Source organism: Hypanus sabinus, chromosome 6, assembly GCF_030144855.1.
Source record: "Hypanus sabinus isolate sHypSab1 chromosome 6, sHypSab1.hap1, whole genome shotgun sequence".
NCBI classification, from domain to species: domain Eukaryota; kingdom Metazoa; phylum Chordata; class Chondrichthyes; order Myliobatiformes; family Dasyatidae; genus Hypanus; species Hypanus sabinus.
This window is the reverse complement of record NC_082711.1, coordinates 167,342,793-167,359,776: the sequence shown is the minus strand read 5'-3', so window position 1 is coordinate 167,359,776 and position 16,984 is coordinate 167,342,793. Positions and strand designations below refer to the sequence as shown.

Below are 16,984 nucleotides of genomic sequence, written 5' to 3'. Positions count from 1 at the left end.
TTCCAAAAGGACACCCTCTATTTTGAGGCTGTGCCCTCTGGTCCTAGACTCTCCCGCCACAGGACACATCCTCCTCTCCCCATCCACTCTATCAAGGCCTTTCACCATTCAATAGTTTTCAATTAGAATTCGGAAGAATTCCTCATTCTTCTGACTTCTAGTGAATACAGGACCAGTTCCATCAAACACCCTTCATATGACAAGCCATTCAATCCTGGAGCCTCCTTTGAACCCTTTACAATGTCAGCACATCCTTTCTAAGATAAGGGGCCCAAAACTACTCACAATACTCCAAGTGAGGCCTCACAAGTGCTTTATAAAGCATCAACATTACATCCTTGCTTTTATATTCTAGTCCTCTTGAAATGAATGCTAACGTGTTAATATTACCCCCCTTACTTGACATATTAATAGTTAAACTGTATACTGAAGTGGATCCTAAGGGCAGACTTGCTTCCTCTTTTTAAATAACTTGACTTTGACTGACATTAGCCTTGCTCTGAGTTGATTCTGTATATGTGTCACCTAGTCTGAGATTAAAGGTCAGTCTGACAACCACCAGGATGTGACTGAGCTGGTGAAAGACTTGGCCAGGATTGGAAGACTTTGTTCACAGGGAGAGATTCGACAGGACAGGCTTGTTTTCCCTGTTCGAAAGGAGGCTGAGAACTGACCTGACAAAAGGGCATAGAATTATGAGAGGCATAGATAGTCAAGAATTTCTTTTTCCTATCCTAGGGGTATCAAAAGCTCAAGAGGGCACAGGTTTAAGGAAAGAGGATGGGGTTTTAAAGAGGATCTGACATAATAGTTTATTTTAAAACACAATGAGAGTTCTTGATATTTTATGTTTTATTTAGAATTACAGTGTGACAGTGTTTCATTTAGAGTTACAGACCCTTCTAGCCCATACCACCCAATTACACCCGTGTGACCGATTAACCTACTAACCCGTCTCTTCTTGGACTGCGAGAGGAAACTGGAGCAGCTGAAGGGAGCCCACATGGTCACGGGGAGAATGTACAAACTCCTTTCAAGCAGTTGTGGGAATTGAACCCAGGTCGCTGGCGCTGTAACTGGGCTATGCTAACCACTATGCCACTGTGCTGCCCGAACTATCTGGAACCTGCGGCCAGATAAGGTGTGGAGTCAGATACAATTATTTTTCATTGAGGATGCACTTAGACAAGCAGAGAAGTGATAGAACCAGTGTGGACAAATAGCCTTAGTGCAGCTGGGCAAAAGGCCAGTATGGAGAAGGTGGGCCGAAGAGTCTGTTTCTATGGTGTACAATTCTGTGACTGAAGAGGATACAGAAGCCAATGTGAAACATTAGTTCTCTTAATATCCTCCCTACCCCTTTGCTCACTTCACACCAGCCACTTTTAAATTTTTGATTCTCGCCTAAGAGAGGAAGGACTCAACGGACAATGATCAAAGCATGGGAGTGCTGCAGGGATACCGGTCCCTGTGAAGTCCTTAAAAAAAATCTATAGCTTCATCAATTAACTTCCAGCTAGTCTCTTTCCTCCCACGCCCCCCCCCCCACCTTTTAATTCAGGCATCTCCCTCCTTCCCTCTCAGTCCTGAAGAGGAATCTCGGCCTGAAACACCGACTAATTACTCTTTTCCATAGATGCTGCCTGACCTACTGATTTTCTCCAGTGTTTTATGTGTGTACGCTTTGGATTTCCAGCATCTGCAGATTTTCTCGTGTCTGTAATCTGTCGCAAAGTTTAAAAATGTTGAAGCCAAGAGCCCGACAATTCAAAATGTCACACTCCATCACAAGGAGCCATTTCAAAGTCTTAGAACATGACAGCCACAAATGGATCACCTAGGGCGTCAATTCCAGCAGTGTGAAAGTGCGAGTGAAAATGGGCAGGACATTAAATAACAACATCTGTCTCCTGTCAGATACACCCCACCCCTCCCCAAGATTCCATGTCATTCACCAAGCAAGACTCACAGATGGTCTGCAAAAATAATTCTACCCATTTCTATCTCCACACCACATCCAAAGGAGTTCTCCTTCCACAAATCCCTGCCAGATTATACATGGGGTTAATAACACTTCTCTAATTATAATCTGTGATCTAAACTATTTATTTATTTAAAGATACAACACGGTTTCAGGCCCGCACTGACCAATTACACCCACGTGGCCAATTACTAACCCACACGTCTTTGGAGTGTGGAAGCAAATGGAGGAAACCCATACGGTCACGAGGAGAACGTGCAAACTCCACACGGACAGCAGCGGGATTTGAACCTGGGTCACTTGCGTTTTAATAGCATTATGCTACCAGGCCACCCCAAGGCAGCTGGGGCTGCGCTGTTAGCTATTCTGTGCAATGGACAAGTTAGCCTTCTAACATTTTGGACTACTCTGCGCACAGTGTTGCAATAGGATTTACAACATTCAGATAAATCACTGGACCCAGCCAGTCCCAGCTCCACCAGAGCCTCCTCCCCTCTTTCCTCATAGAAGTGTATTAGTACCCCCTTCTCCTTCCTTTGCTTATCCAGCCTCCCTTAAATGTTCATTTCAAACACGCCCTGTGGGATGAGCTTTATTTTATTACAGGGATTTCTTCCACATTCCCACCTGCATTTCACTATATGGAGGACCCATATTTATGCTCTATCCCGAAACCAGAGACATTAACTTGGTTAAAATCTTATATCATTGTAGAAACCTTTGTCTCTGCATCTCAAGTAAACCCAGATGATACATTTGTCTTTTCTCAGTGAGTATTGCCCACACATTTTGAGGATCAATCATGGAAATCTTTGCTTTGTAGTCTCCCTTGTCTCTACCTTCTTTTTGTAATGGGGGGGTGGGGGGAATGGAAATCTAATCTGGACTGGTCTAACCAGGGATTCTTGCACATCTCTAAACATAAAGGATGACTTGCTTCTGTTCGTTTGGACTGGGGACCACCCATTGCCGGTCACACGTACAGGCATGCTCACACAATCATGACCACATCCATTCCTAATGCACCCCCAACCTGATCCTCTCCCTTCTTCAGCTCAAGGTCTATCTCCTGTTCCCCTTCCCTTAACCACATCCCTCAGTTTCCCCCATGCTACTTCGAACTCCCTCTGTCTCACCTCCCTTCCCCTTTAACATCGATTTCCTGGTCTATGAACATAACTTCTTTACTTTTCTATTTTTACCCTCAAGGCTTCACTAATCTGTGTCACAGCTCCTAATAACCACTGTACTTGTACAGCCCAGAAGAAGGGTCTTGGCCCGAAACATTATCTGTTTATTCATTTCCAGAGATGCTGCCTGACCTACTGAGTTCCTCCAGCATTTTTTCGTGTGTTGCTTTGGATTTCCAGCATCTACAGATTTTCGTGTGTCTATACTCGTACTCCAAGATCCCTTTGTTTCTTTGCTAGGCCCAGACTTCCTCCTCATGTTCCCTCGAGTTCTTTTCTGCTGCACTTCATTTGCCAGTGATTTTCCCATTTGGCATGTTCATCAAACTCTTCCTGAGTACCACTGCAGTCCTTCCCAATGTAAGTTCTCCCTGCAAGATATTGCATCTTCCTCATACTTCAAAATTTATGATTTTTGATGCCACAGCCTATATCATTATCGTACACAGTAAACGGTGGAGTGCCGACACATTTCTGTGGAAACCCACTGCTCACCTGCAGTGAGTAACTGATCTTCACTCCCTCTCTTTTCTATCTTGAAGCTAGTAACTTATCCCCCAAGTCCACATCCTCCAATCTTATTCAGTTACTTTATCAAAATCCTTTTAAAAAATCTAGATAAACTGCAGTTACACCATTGGCTATCTGTTGTCACAGCATTGTACGGTAGTGTAGCAACCAGCAGACTCTACAGCACCAGTAATTGGAAGATCTGGGTTCAATTCCTGCCATTGTTTGTAAGAGGTTTATATGTTCAGCCCATGAACACATGGGTTTCCTCCAAGTGCCCCTGTTTCCTCACATGTTTGAAAGATGTACAGTTAGGGTCAGTAAGTCGAGAGCATGCTTTCTCGGAATGGAAGAATGGCGGCACATGTGGGCAGCCCCCTGCACACCCTCGGACTCTGTTGGTCATTCAATGTATGTTTCAACGTACAAATAAAGCTATTTTACTTTTAATCTCTCTTCATAAAATTCAGTGAGGAAGGCCAAGCAAGGTTTTCCCTTTAGAAATGCGTTCTGAGATGCTCTTCTGCTCACCATTGTTGTAGCGTGTGGTTATTTCAGTTACTGTCACCTTCCTGTCAGCTTGAACCAGTCTGGCCATTCTCCTCTGACCTCTGACCTTTTTAATGAGAATTAAAAAGGCATTTTCACCCACAGAACTGCTGCTCACTGGATGTTTTTTTTTGGTTCCCACACCATTCCCTGTAAACTCTAATGACTTTTGTGTGTGAAAATCCCAGGGGGGTCAGCAGTTTCTGAGACCAATCCATCTGTCACCAACAATCATTCCACGGTCAAAGTCACTCAGATCACATTTCTCCCCCATTCTGATGTTTGGTCTGAACAACCACTGAACCTCTTGACCATGTCAGCATGCTTTTATGCAATGAGTTGCTGCCACATGATTGGCTAATTCGATATTTGTGTTAACAAGCAAGTGCACAGGAGGTACCTAATAAAGTGGCCACTTTACTTAGACAACAATTTATAGGACAGAAATACCAACTCTCATTCACCCCACCCTCACAACTTCCTAAAACACACACATTCTGTTAGCTGCCCACCAGATCTACGACATCGCAAATTATTCACTTTGTGCTTTAAAGCATAAAGTTGCAATTTATTTAGGGTACTGATTTTATCATCCAAGTTCGATTAGTTTTCTTATAGATTTCCTTTACCTATTTTAAATGAACTTGTATCATTACTCAAGTCAGCATCCAATGACATAAACACACCTGGTCTATCTCCCTGGTAAATATTGAAGCAAAATATTAATTAAGTATTCTTCCTATCTCCCTGTGTTTACTTATCTATTCATTCTTAGCTGTGTCTTCATCCCAACATTTATCGACAAGTCTCTGCAATATATACCTATCTTAGTTTAAGCTCTTTGATAAGTTTATTAAGACTATAAGACATGGGAGCAGATTCAGGACATTTGGCCAATCAAGTCTGCTCCATCATTCGCTCATGGCTGAATTTCTTTCCTTTGATCGCCTTACTATTCAAGAACACATCAATCTCTTCTTTAAATATACAAAGGTAGTATCTATTGAAGATGATAGTAATGAAGGTTTGGTTCAAAAGATGAGAGCAGCTATTGTTAGGGGCTTGAGAAGATGACAAATATCGATCTTAGGCAGTGAATGGTTCTTTTCCCAACCAAAATGAGCATCAGCAACACCCCAGGTGTTGATTAAACCCCAGTCTGATTAATAACAAACTTAATCAGTTTATTATTATTATTTGCTTTGCCCTCCTTTTTTAAACTTCTCTTCAAATCCTTTTATTCAATGACTCCCCTGAAGCTTTGTATTTAATCAATGCCTCCTTCCTTGCCCTCTGTTGCTTCCTTATGTCCTTTTTCACCCTTGGAGTCTCACGAGAATTTAACTTGTTCCTTCCTTTTGGTCGGACAGATCATTCCTGGGTTCTTTAGAGCATTACTTTAAATCGCAGCTCACCAATTCAGCTTCTTATTTTATATTTTGCAATTCTCTTCCCTGTTCCTTAAAATCTGTTTCTTTTCCCCTCAACAATCAATTTACCTTATTTTTATCATGCTTCTATCCTTCGCCATTGTAGCAACTACAGAAGAAAATAAGGCCATAAGATACAGGAGAATTAGGCCATTTGGCCCATTGAGACTGTACCACTACTCAATCATGGCTGATTCATTTTTCAATTCCATTCACTTGCTTTCTCCTGGTAACCCCTCACCCCCTTACCAGTTAGGAACCTATCAATATCAGCCTTGAGCACACTTGGCCTCCACAACTCTCCTTAGCAATGAGTTCCAGATCTAAAGTTAAGTACATGTCTGCACAGCATTGTGGGCCAAAGGGCCTGTATTGAGCTGTAGGTTTTCTATGTTTCTACTCACCACCTTCTGAAGAAATTCCTCCTCAGCTCCGCTGTAGAGGAGGAGCAACAGTAGGCAAACTGACCCCTCAATCTGTTCCTGGCTGATTTCTCTCACCTCTTCTTGTGCACCAGTTCCCCATTTCCCTCAATACAAAAGAATTATCCATCTTCTCTTTAAATGATCTCACCACCAGAACTCCCTTGGGGTAGAACATTTCAGACATTCACCACCCTCTGCAAGTAGCTCCTATAAGCCTCAGCTTTAAATAGTTTCCCTTTAATCTTGAAACTAGGTCCCTCTGTTTGAGGTTCTCCCACTCATCTTCATCTTGACCTCTGTCATGACCTCCCAGGGTCTTGAATGTTTCAATAAGATCACCCCTCATTATTCACAAGGAAAGGATAACGTCAATATATATGACATTAATAACATAACCAATGATCATGACCATTAACTGGCCTTTACTGTGAACATCTCTCTGGTTCACCAGTGACCTACAGGAAGTAAAACAGTTGACCTTGCTCAGTCTGACCTGGATGTGACCCCAGTCCCACTAATGTGGTTGAGTTTCAGAGGTAAGCAGGAGCAGACAAGTCCAGCCGCATGGTCACTCATTATTTTTAGGATGTCAAGGCTTTGGATAGAGCGCATGAGAGATTTACCAGGATATATCTGAATTAGAGGATATGAATTATAAGAAAAGGTTAGTTAAACTTGGGTGGTTGTCTCTGGAACATTGGATGCTGAGAGGAGACCTGATAGGAGCTTATAAAATTATGAGAGCCATTGACAGTTCATTCATGATGTGCCATCTCTTATGATGCAGGCGATCATGGTCTTTCCAACATTTTCTACAGAAGTGGTTTGCCATTGCCTCTATCTGGGCAGTCACTTTACAAGACAGGTGACCCCAGCCATTATCAATACCCTTCAGATTGTAACCAGGACTTGTGATATGCACCAGCTGCTCATAGGACCATCCACCCTTTTTCCCCCATAGCTTCATTGACCCTGATGGGGGGGGGGGTTAGTGGATAAACAGGTATTACACATTGGAGGAGGGAAGGAGTGCCTTACACCTCCTTTGGTAGAGACATGTCTCCACTTCGCTATCCAATTGACAGAGTAGATAGTCAGAATCTTTCTCTCATGAGAGAAATGTTAAATACCACAGGACATGCATTTGAGGTGATAGAGCAAGTTCAAAGGAGATATGCAGGGAAGTTTTTATTTTACACAGAGAGTGGACCAGATAGTGGTGGAAGTAAATCCCAGAGTGGCCTTTGTTTAGTACAGACAATGTGGGCCGAAGAGCCTGCGACTATGCCATACACAGTAAAACCGTGCACAACCTCGGCACTGTAAACACTTTGATACTCCAAGAACCAGAGCAAGTTTAACTATTGCACATTCCACGATCGATACCATCTTAACAAAATTTTACAGAAGATTATAGTGGTATTTCTGGGACTTTGCCGTGCAGTGATTGGCTGCCGCGATCCCCGCATGACACTTCATAGGGCAGTAAACGCGTCTCGGAACTTGCGAGTCGCGCAAGGCGCAAGGCAAACGCACGCTCTCCGGTAACTGGGTTCGCACCGGGATGACAACACCGCGGGCAGTCGGTGCGTTACAGTTGCCCGCCGGAGGGAAGCGGGACGCAGAGTCACAAGAGCAAGAGAACCAGGCGGCGGGTCGAGTCCCAGCCAGGGACCGAGGGGGCAGCAGCGATAACCGGCTCGGATGCCTCAAGTCGCCTCGCTCAGCCTCTCCACCCGGATGAGGTGAAAACAGCCGGTGTAAACAAACCGGCATCAAACGGCACGGCCCAACACCAGACTCAAATAATTAAGATGCATTTCTAATAATAACCTTAAAACAATTTAAAAAAAACAAATTTAATGCTTGCAATTTAATCCCAGAGTTCTGCATTTTAATAGTTGCAACCAGAGAGCATCGTGGTGCTAAGGAGAGTTTGCAATGATCTGGATAAAGACTCACCCGCGAGCGAGAGAAATAGAGAGAGGGAGAGATCCCGGTCAGAACAAAGGCACACAATAATGTGTTGACGGCGCAGCGCCCATCCCCAGCTTCGCCGACCCGGGGGTGAACGGGAGCGGGCAGACAAGGAAATACTCCCGGCCGAACTGCGCGATTCCACGTTAGGGAATGTGAAGGACAGAGCGCCCGAACAGCTGATCCACCGCCGTAAACACGGTGCAACGTGACCGGAAGATCGGGGCAGGCTCCAGGGTGGCGTGGAGTGGGTGGGAGGGAGGAAGCGTTAGGTACTGATGTCACCCATTTGTACTGCATTACTTCAACTAATCGGTTTATGCAAACAGCGGCAAAAATAAAAGGCAAGCACGTAAGAATAAACAGCAAATAAAATCACATTTCTGCAATAACATTTCTTGCGTGGAGAGTTTGCATAAATAACGATCGTGAGAGGCACTTTACAGAGATTCCCTGCAAGTTCAGTGCCATCCTGACTGGTAAATCCAAAACACCGAAAATCTGCAGTGAGTGCCGCGGGATACGGCACTCAGCAGGTCACAAAACTCCCGTGCGGCAAGGAGCAGATCACCGCTCCAGTCAGTGACCTTCAGCACCCAAAAGGTGGGGGTAGAGAACAAAGGGAATGTCTCTGATTGGGCGGAGACCGCGGTTGCCCAGGTGACGCAATGCTTTCGGGGGGGGGGGTCCGGTTGACAAATGAATGGTGAGATGGTGTCGGTACTGCGAGGCGTAGAACAAAACGCAGCCGCTCAAAGTCCCAAATTAAATGTTGTAAATAGTCAAGGTCAAAGCAAACTTATTACCAAAGTACTTATATGTCACCATATGCTAATTACTTATACTAAGCCCATCAGCCTTACTGAGACATAGGCTGCAGGGAGCGGCTCACTGGAGACCTCCGCCCTGGGCCAGTCCGCATGTACTCCATCTTCAAAGATCCTTCCTCTCCCAGGGATGAGGTCTTTGGAGCTCTGTTGGCGTTTCTGTAGCACTGGCTTTTTACTTTACTCACCCTCAAATGTATTAAAAGTAACATACTCAACCCTCCTCGTTTTTCAGCCGGCTGGGGACCATCTGTGGAGTTCACCCATGCTCCCCCGAGATTGATTTTCTTTCAGGCATTCACATCAGAACATAGAAGTACAATAGAAATACTCATCAGATCAGGCAGCATCTGTGGAGGGGGACCAGGTGGATGATTGTTCTGACACGAACAGGAAAGGCTGGTTATCTGGAATCGGGGCTGAAGCATTTGCCTGAATGGTGAGGAGGCTTTGGCTTTGTTGGAACAATGGAGCAGATCAGTGTGTCAGAAAGTGAGTGGGATGGGGAATTAAAGGGGTGGATAACAGGAAACTCAAGGCCAACCTTACAAAGGGGTCTGCACAATCTTCTTTGGCTACTACAGTGTAGAGAGGCCACAGTGGACTGGGGTGTAGAATTGCTATTTTAACTCTAATTTAACGTTACTATGCTTGCTTGCACTTTTATATATCAGCTATATAGGCTGTGGAGATGAAGTCACTGGGTATATTTAAAGTAGAGGCTGATAGGTTCTTGATTAGTAAGGGTGTCAAAGGTTACAGGGAGAAGGCAGGAAAATGTGGTTGAGAGGGATAATAAATCAGCCATGATGGAATGGCGGAGCAGCTCGATGGGCCAAATGGCCTAATTCTGCTCCTGTGTCTTATGGTCTCATATACATGTAATTGTTCAGTGAATTTCCCAGGAATTTCAGCATAGTTGCTTTGGCATTTTTCTTGAAAGGTGTTACTTTTCAGTAGTAGTTGTCAAGCTACTTGAATCTGGCTATTTTATTGGTTCATTGTCAATGGGATTTTGTTTTCTCCAGTCTGAGTAGGAGAAGACCACGGCTGCTTTTTTTCCCCTTTTCTCTCAGCTCCTCTTGTTTATTTTCCACACTTAATAAAACTACCATAAGTAATAGGTTTTCTGCCTCAGTCCTGACTTCTGAAGAGACCTTGGATTGCACAAGTATTACAGTTCAACAATTACAAACTGCTGAAAGTCTACTGAACTTTTACAGATGAACAAGTGATTATGTAAACGTATCAGCAAGTGTAAAGAAATTTAAACAAGAAAAAGAATAACAATATAGACCTTAATCCAACAAGACATATGAGATGTCCAAAACTGCTTTCCCCTTTGTATTTTCCTTTCTCTTGGCTCCTCTTGTTCGTTTGCAGCTTCCTCTTCTTTGCTCTTGTAGCATTTAATAAAATGATAATAAGCAATGAGTTTTATACCTCATTCTTGACTTCCGAAGAGCTTTTGGATCACAAAAGTGTCAAGATCCGACAGTGCCAAATACAGGACACTGGATTGGAAAAAATGCAAATGCAGCATTGCCACTCTGGGAGGAGAATGTGGGTCAGTGTATGGTGGGAAGAGAAGAGGAGAAAGGACAGAGAGTGCACCTCCTGCAGTTATAGAGTCATGGCATACTACAGAACAGAAACAGGCCCTTCAGCTCATCTCTACTTAGTCCCAGACCATAACCCTCCATACCCCTCCCATCCATGCACCTATCCAAATTTCTCACAAATGTTGAAATCAAGCCTGCAACCACCACATCCGCTGGCAGCTGGTTCCACACTTTCACCGCCCTCTGAGTGAAGAAGTTCCCTCTCAAGTTCACCTTAAACATTTCACTTTTCACTTCTAACCCGTGACCTCTAGTTCTAGTCTCACTCAGCCATAGTTGTATGGGAATGTGTTTAAGATGGAGAGTAGCTGAGGGAGATGGAAGGATCATCTGCCATCTCTGAGTCAAAACCCTGTGACTCTTTCCCCAATCGGACTGTGGGAGCCCCTTCACCAGAAAGACCACCGTGGTTGAATAAATTGTCTTGGCTCCACCTCCTGAAAGCCAAGTAGTGACAAGCAAGGAACACTGGGCTCGAATGGTGATACTTACACCCACACCCTGACCATGGCTGGTGAAACAGGCCTCTGCTGATTTCTGCCAATTCAGACTCAAAGTTTTAAAATCTTGCAAAAGTGCATCCAATCAGCTAATCCTTGCTAATGGAAGTATATATTTTTAAAATTATGTATAGAAATATATACATACATATATATAGTATGTGCGTGTGTGTATGTATTAATATATACTATATATATACTTTGTGGTTCAGAAACAGGATCGGGTTTATTATCACTGGACATGCCATGAACTTTGTTGATTTGTGGCTGCAGTGTAGTGCAAGACGTAACAATTACCGTACAAAAAACTCAATAGTGCAAAAGAGGAACAGCAAGGTACTTCTGAACCACACAAATATCTGATATTATCTGATGGCGGAGGGGGAAAAGCTGTTCCTAAAGCATTGAGTGTGGGGCTTCAGGCTCCTGTACCTCCTCCCCGATGGTAGTAATAAGAAGAGTCCGAATCAGAATCAGGATTAATATCACTGGCATACGTCATGAAATTTGTTAGCTTTGCAGTAGCAGTACAATGCAATACATGATAATATAGAAAAAAAGAAAACAGTGAATTTACATTGAGTGTGTATGTGTATATGTATATACACAGTATATACTGTTTAGTTAAATAAATAGTGCAAAAAAAAGAAATTAAAAAGTAGGGAGAAAGCATTAAAAGAAATTAAAAAGTAGGGAGATAGTGTTTATGAATTCAGTGTCCATTCAGAAATCAGATAGCAGGCTGAAGAAGCTGTTGGATCATTGAGTGTGTGCCTTTAGGCTCCTGTACCTCCTCTCTGATGGTAGCAATGAGAAGAGGGCATGTCCTGGGTGCTGGGGCCCTTAAGGGTAGATGTTGTTGTTTTGAGACACTGCCTTTTGAAGATGCCCTGGTGGGGAGGCTTGTGCCCATGAAGGGTCTGGCTTATTCTACAACCTTCTGCAGCCTCTCTCGTTCCTGTGCCATAGCAGACGGTGATGCAGTCAGTCGGAATACTCTCCATGGTACATCTGTAGAAATTTGCTAGAGTCTTTGCTGATACAGATTTCTAATTTGCTGTTGAAGAGATACTTTAATGTGCCTCATATAATCCCAGTATGCAACGGCTTCATGCCTGTGGTTGCTTATGAGAAATGGAGTGCCAGCCTTCTCTTGCTGGGTGGGAGCTTCACCTCCGTGTCAAGCTCTGCAGGTTCGAGGACGCTCCAGTGCAGTTCTTTCAGATTGTTGTCTTAAGGGAGAAATGTCTCCCCTCCCTCCTGGAATTATTTTGAAGAAAAGAAATAAGACACAAGACACAGGAGAAGAATTGGGCCATTCGGATCATCAAATCTGCTCCACCATTTCATCATGGCTGATCCATTTCTCTCTCAAACCCTATTCCCTGCCTTCTTCTCATAACCTTTCATGCCCTGATTAATCAAACACCTATTAACCTCCATCTTAAATACACCCAAAGGCCATGCTACCACAGCTGCCTGTGGCAATGAATTACACAGATTCACCACAGTGTGGCTAAAGAAATTCTTCCTCCTCTCCATCTACATGGACACCCTCTATTCTGAGGCTGTGCCCTCTGGTCCTAGGCTCCCCTGCTCATAGGAGACCCTTTCCACACCTACTCTTCCAAGGCCTTTTGACAATCAGTAGGTTTCAATGAGATTCCCCCTTATTCTTCTAAATTCCAGCAAGTAAAGACCCAGAGCCATTAATCGCTGCTCATTCCTGGAATTATTCTCATGAACCTCCTCTGAACCCTCTCCAATGTCAGCATATCCTTTCTTAAATAAGGGGCCCAGAATTGCACACAGTTCTCCAGGTGAAGCCTCACCAGTGCCTTATAAAGCCTCTGCGTTGGATCCTTAGATTTAAATCCATTAATGTCCCAGCTAATATTTATACCTTTACCAAAATATTTACACCTGAGGGAGCAGTTGGGGGTTTTGTTTAACAACTCACTGAAATGTGGCAATGCTAACACCATGCAAAGAATTGCCTCAGCTCTACACTGGAGTGTCCTCGAATCAAGGCCCAAGGACAAATCAGAAGTGTGGTAGTCAAGGCCTGTTAACCAGTACTGAGTCTGAGAGTCTCTGCCAGTCCACTTGGGAGGTCAAAGTGTCTGTAGGCCTGAGTCCACGTCTGCTGGAGGCCTGAGACTGGACACCTACCCTGGGGCTAAAGGACAACATATGTGCTTGGATGTGAGGGAGGAACTTAAGGGCTTGTTTTTGTTGTTGTTTTTTTTGTTGCCTGTTTGTTCTGCTGAACATTTTGGGCAGGCTATATTGGCGCCAGAATGTGTGACAAAACTTGCGGGCTGCCCCCAGCACATACTCGGGTGTGTTGGTCGTTAACGCAAAGGACGCATCTCAGTGTATGTTCCAATGAACATGTCACAAATTTGAGTGTTGTATCGTGAATCTTGAGTAGATCTGGTCTAAGTACAGTAAAACTTTGATAATCCAACACTCCAGTGACTTCAGTGGTAACATCTCATCTCATCTACACCTCATGTTCTCAGTAGTTATTGCTTATTTATTATTATTATTAATTTTGTATTTGCACAGTTTGTTGTCTTTTGCACTTTTGTGTTTATCCCTCCTGTTGTGTGTGGTCCATCTTTGATTCTATTACTGTTGTTGGATATACTGTAAATGCCCTCAAGAAAATGGATCTCAAGGTAGTATATGGTGATATATACATTATGTACTTTGATAGTAAATTTACTTTGAACATTGAACTTTGACAGACCGGCTGATTTTCTACACTATTAAATTTCATATTTATTAATTACACAGCACAGCTTAAATGATTTTTTAAAGATATTACACAGCATTATAAAAAATTCTTCAGAGAAGTCTCGGGAAAGGACAGGAACCAAAGACCCAGGAAGTGCCAGAACCGGTGGGTTTTGGGGAAGATTACCAGATGTTGAATCATCAGGATTTCTGATGGCTTTGTTGTTTTAGTGTGACCCTGGAAATTGCAGCTGCTAGGATCTGAAGCAACATACAAATCGACTGTCCATTTCCCTCCATTGAGTCCCTTCAGTGCTTTGCAAGTTGCCTCTGGATTACAATCGGCTGATGTTGATGCCGTGCTGACTGTACTGGAGCTGGGGTTACATGGTCAGCACAACACTGTGGGCCAAAGGGCCTGTAATGTGCTGTAGATTTCTAAGTTCTATGATGTGGACACGATGGCTCCAGGATCAATGCTTCCCTCACCCCTCCTTCGCCCCAAGTTCTTCCCTCCTTTGTTTTCTCTTATAGAGTCATAGAGCACAGAAACAGGCCCATTGGCCCATCTAGTTCATACCCAACTATAATTCAGCCTAGTTCCATCGACCTACACCTGGATCGTACACCCCTCTTGTCCATGTACTTATCCAAACTTCTCTTAAATGTTGAACTTGAACCCACATCCGGCACTTGTGCAGGCAGCTCATCCCACACTCTCACCCCCATTTGAGTGAAGGAGCTCCCCCTTAAACATTTCTCCGCTCACCCTTAAACCTACGACCTCTAGTTCTAGTCTCACTCAACCATAGTTGTTCGGGATCTATACCCCTCATAATTTTGTATTTTGAAACTGCTCGCAATGCATACTGTATCCACCCCTGGCATCAATCACTGGACTCTGCTCCTCTAACTTTGGTATAGAATTTCAACAACAGCTACCATCACACACAGATGCAAATCCCTGGGGTGACATTGCTGGAACATTAAACCTCTCTGCTATAGCTCTCTAAGTCTGGGTGAGTCCTGGGACTGATTTCAGGGCTTTCTCTGTCTGTTTTTCCCTGTTCCCTCATCCTTTGTTCCAAATTAACACTTAAGTCACTTTGAAAGACTACAACCCTACACTTGGTCACTCTACAACTCATATTCTCAGTATTATTTCTTTACTTATTTACACAATCTATGCACTCATTTTCAAAGACACTACAACTCGTATTCCGCGTATCATTTATTTATTATTATTATTTGTTTTTATTTTTAGCTGCACAGTTTTCCTTTTGCTCATTGATTGTCTTGTGTGTAGTCTTTCATTGAGTCTATTGTATTTCTTTGTTCTAGTATGAAAGCCTGCAAGAAAATGAATCTCAAGTTAGTCTATGGTGATATATCTATTTAAATAGTAAATTTACTTTGAATTTTGAAATAAACACTGAATATATTGCATGATCTCAAATCCAATGTGGTACTGGTTCATTACACAACAGACTATTGTTTGGATGTGGTCAAATATAGATGTAAGTGCCTTTTATATACACATTTAAGTCAATATAGTCATCATCAGAAATAACAGTCAGCTTATCTAGAGCCTTAACTTCTTTTATCATGATTATACAGTGGTTTCTAGTACATTGCGACAAGTTGGGACCAGTACATTTTGGCCAAATTAAGTAGCTGTTCCAAAGTTTTGTGGAAACAGTTAAAAGGTATAAAAAAGAACTACCATTTAACTGAGTAACAATTTATGTATTTAAATGAAATACAGAACAAATTATAACACTACCAATATCTCTACAGTACTATAAAATGGTGTATTAGTTCCTAATAGTTATCGACAGAGGAATTGATCTGCTGTGTTCTTTTGATTGACTAGAAATGAACAAAATCAGTGCAGTGCAAGTAATGGACTTCCTTCATACAATGCTTTAGATGATTGTATCCTCCGAATCTTCATTTTCATTGTAACATTCAAGGTGATTGTCCATACCTTTGTAGTTCCTAACTCGCTGAAGAAGTGAAACAATTTCATTTTTACTCCCAGCCGTTTCTGGCATCTTGAAGCCCGGATGTTTATAACCGCGGTGAGCAAAGGAGCTCAAAATTGTCTTACTGTTTATTTCTCACCAAATATCAGTGACAAAGATTGCTGCATTTTGAACAGAAACACACAACTAACTCTATTTAAAAAAGCTTCTGCCTTCAAGCCCAATGTAGTATCTAGTGGCCACACTTGACTGATGCTAGTTAGAAACTGTTCAGCAACAGTCTGCTGCCCCAGTTAAGTGGCATAGTGTTCCAAATAAACAAAGGGAATCCTAGCTATTTTCTCGACTCAGTTCTTTAAGAGTTGTCCCAAATAAGTGGTTGTATATGGAATTTATAAGAAAGATAGATCAATCAATAGGCAGGTTCCAGATGAACAAGAAAAAATACAATATTTCTCAACCCAGCCACTGAACATAACATTATCGTTCAATTTCTGCCAGGGCCAAGGACAATGAAAATGAATGATAAAAATCTGCAGGCTGAGTTTGCATGAATGTGCATATAATTAATTCATGCTATTGAAAGATTTCAAAGCAGTGGCCTATGGTAATATAATATCGGAGCTTTGCAATGGTGACTAGTTAATACCCAGAACAGGAAGGGAAATCAAAAACAAGAGGCCATGGGTTAAAGGTGGGAGGGGAGAAATTTAAAAGGGTCCCAAGGGGCAATTTCTTCACACAGAGGGTGGTGTGTGTATGAAATGAGCTGTCAGAGGAAGTGGCTGAGGCAGGTACAATATCATAATGCAGGACAGGCACATGCATAGAAAATATTGAGACCTTGGTTAATGGTAGGGTCCATGGCATAAAAAGTTTGTGAACCCCTGGTTTAGAGGGATCTGGGTCAAATGCAGGCAATTGGGACCAACTTAGGTAGGTATGGTGAAGATGGGCAAAGGGCCTGTTTCTGTGCTGTGTGGCTCCATGATTCTATGATTACAAGGTGAACTCTTTATCTTGTGCTAGGAAAACAGAGAGGGAAGGAAGGGAGCTGCTTTTATGTGCTTCCTGCCAGAGAGAATGATCAGGAAAGGGTTAACCATTGCTGGTCATATGACACAAATGATGCAGTTAATGAGCTGGAATTCATAGTGCAGAGAACAAGAACATTAACCAATCAGATATGGAAACAGGAGCAAGAAATCTTTCTATATGTAAATGAGTTTTGTCTGGAAAGCACATT

The 16,984-nt window shown here is 42.9% G+C and overlaps 1 protein-coding gene across 3 annotated transcripts in view; it reads right to left on the bottom strand.

The window, feature by feature from the left end:
• ccdc92ba (coiled-coil domain containing 92Ba) overlaps positions 1–8,266 on the bottom strand; it is a 78,645-nt gene extending 70,379 nt beyond the window's left edge. For all 3 annotated transcript variants that reach the window (XM_059973430.1, XM_059973432.1, XM_059973431.1), the window contains exon 1: positions 8,048–8,266. The gene's annotated coding sequence lies outside the window, so the exon portion shown is untranslated. The remainder of the gene's footprint in view (positions 1–8,047) is intronic.
• Between the last annotated feature and the right edge of the window lie 8,718 nt (positions 8,267–16,984).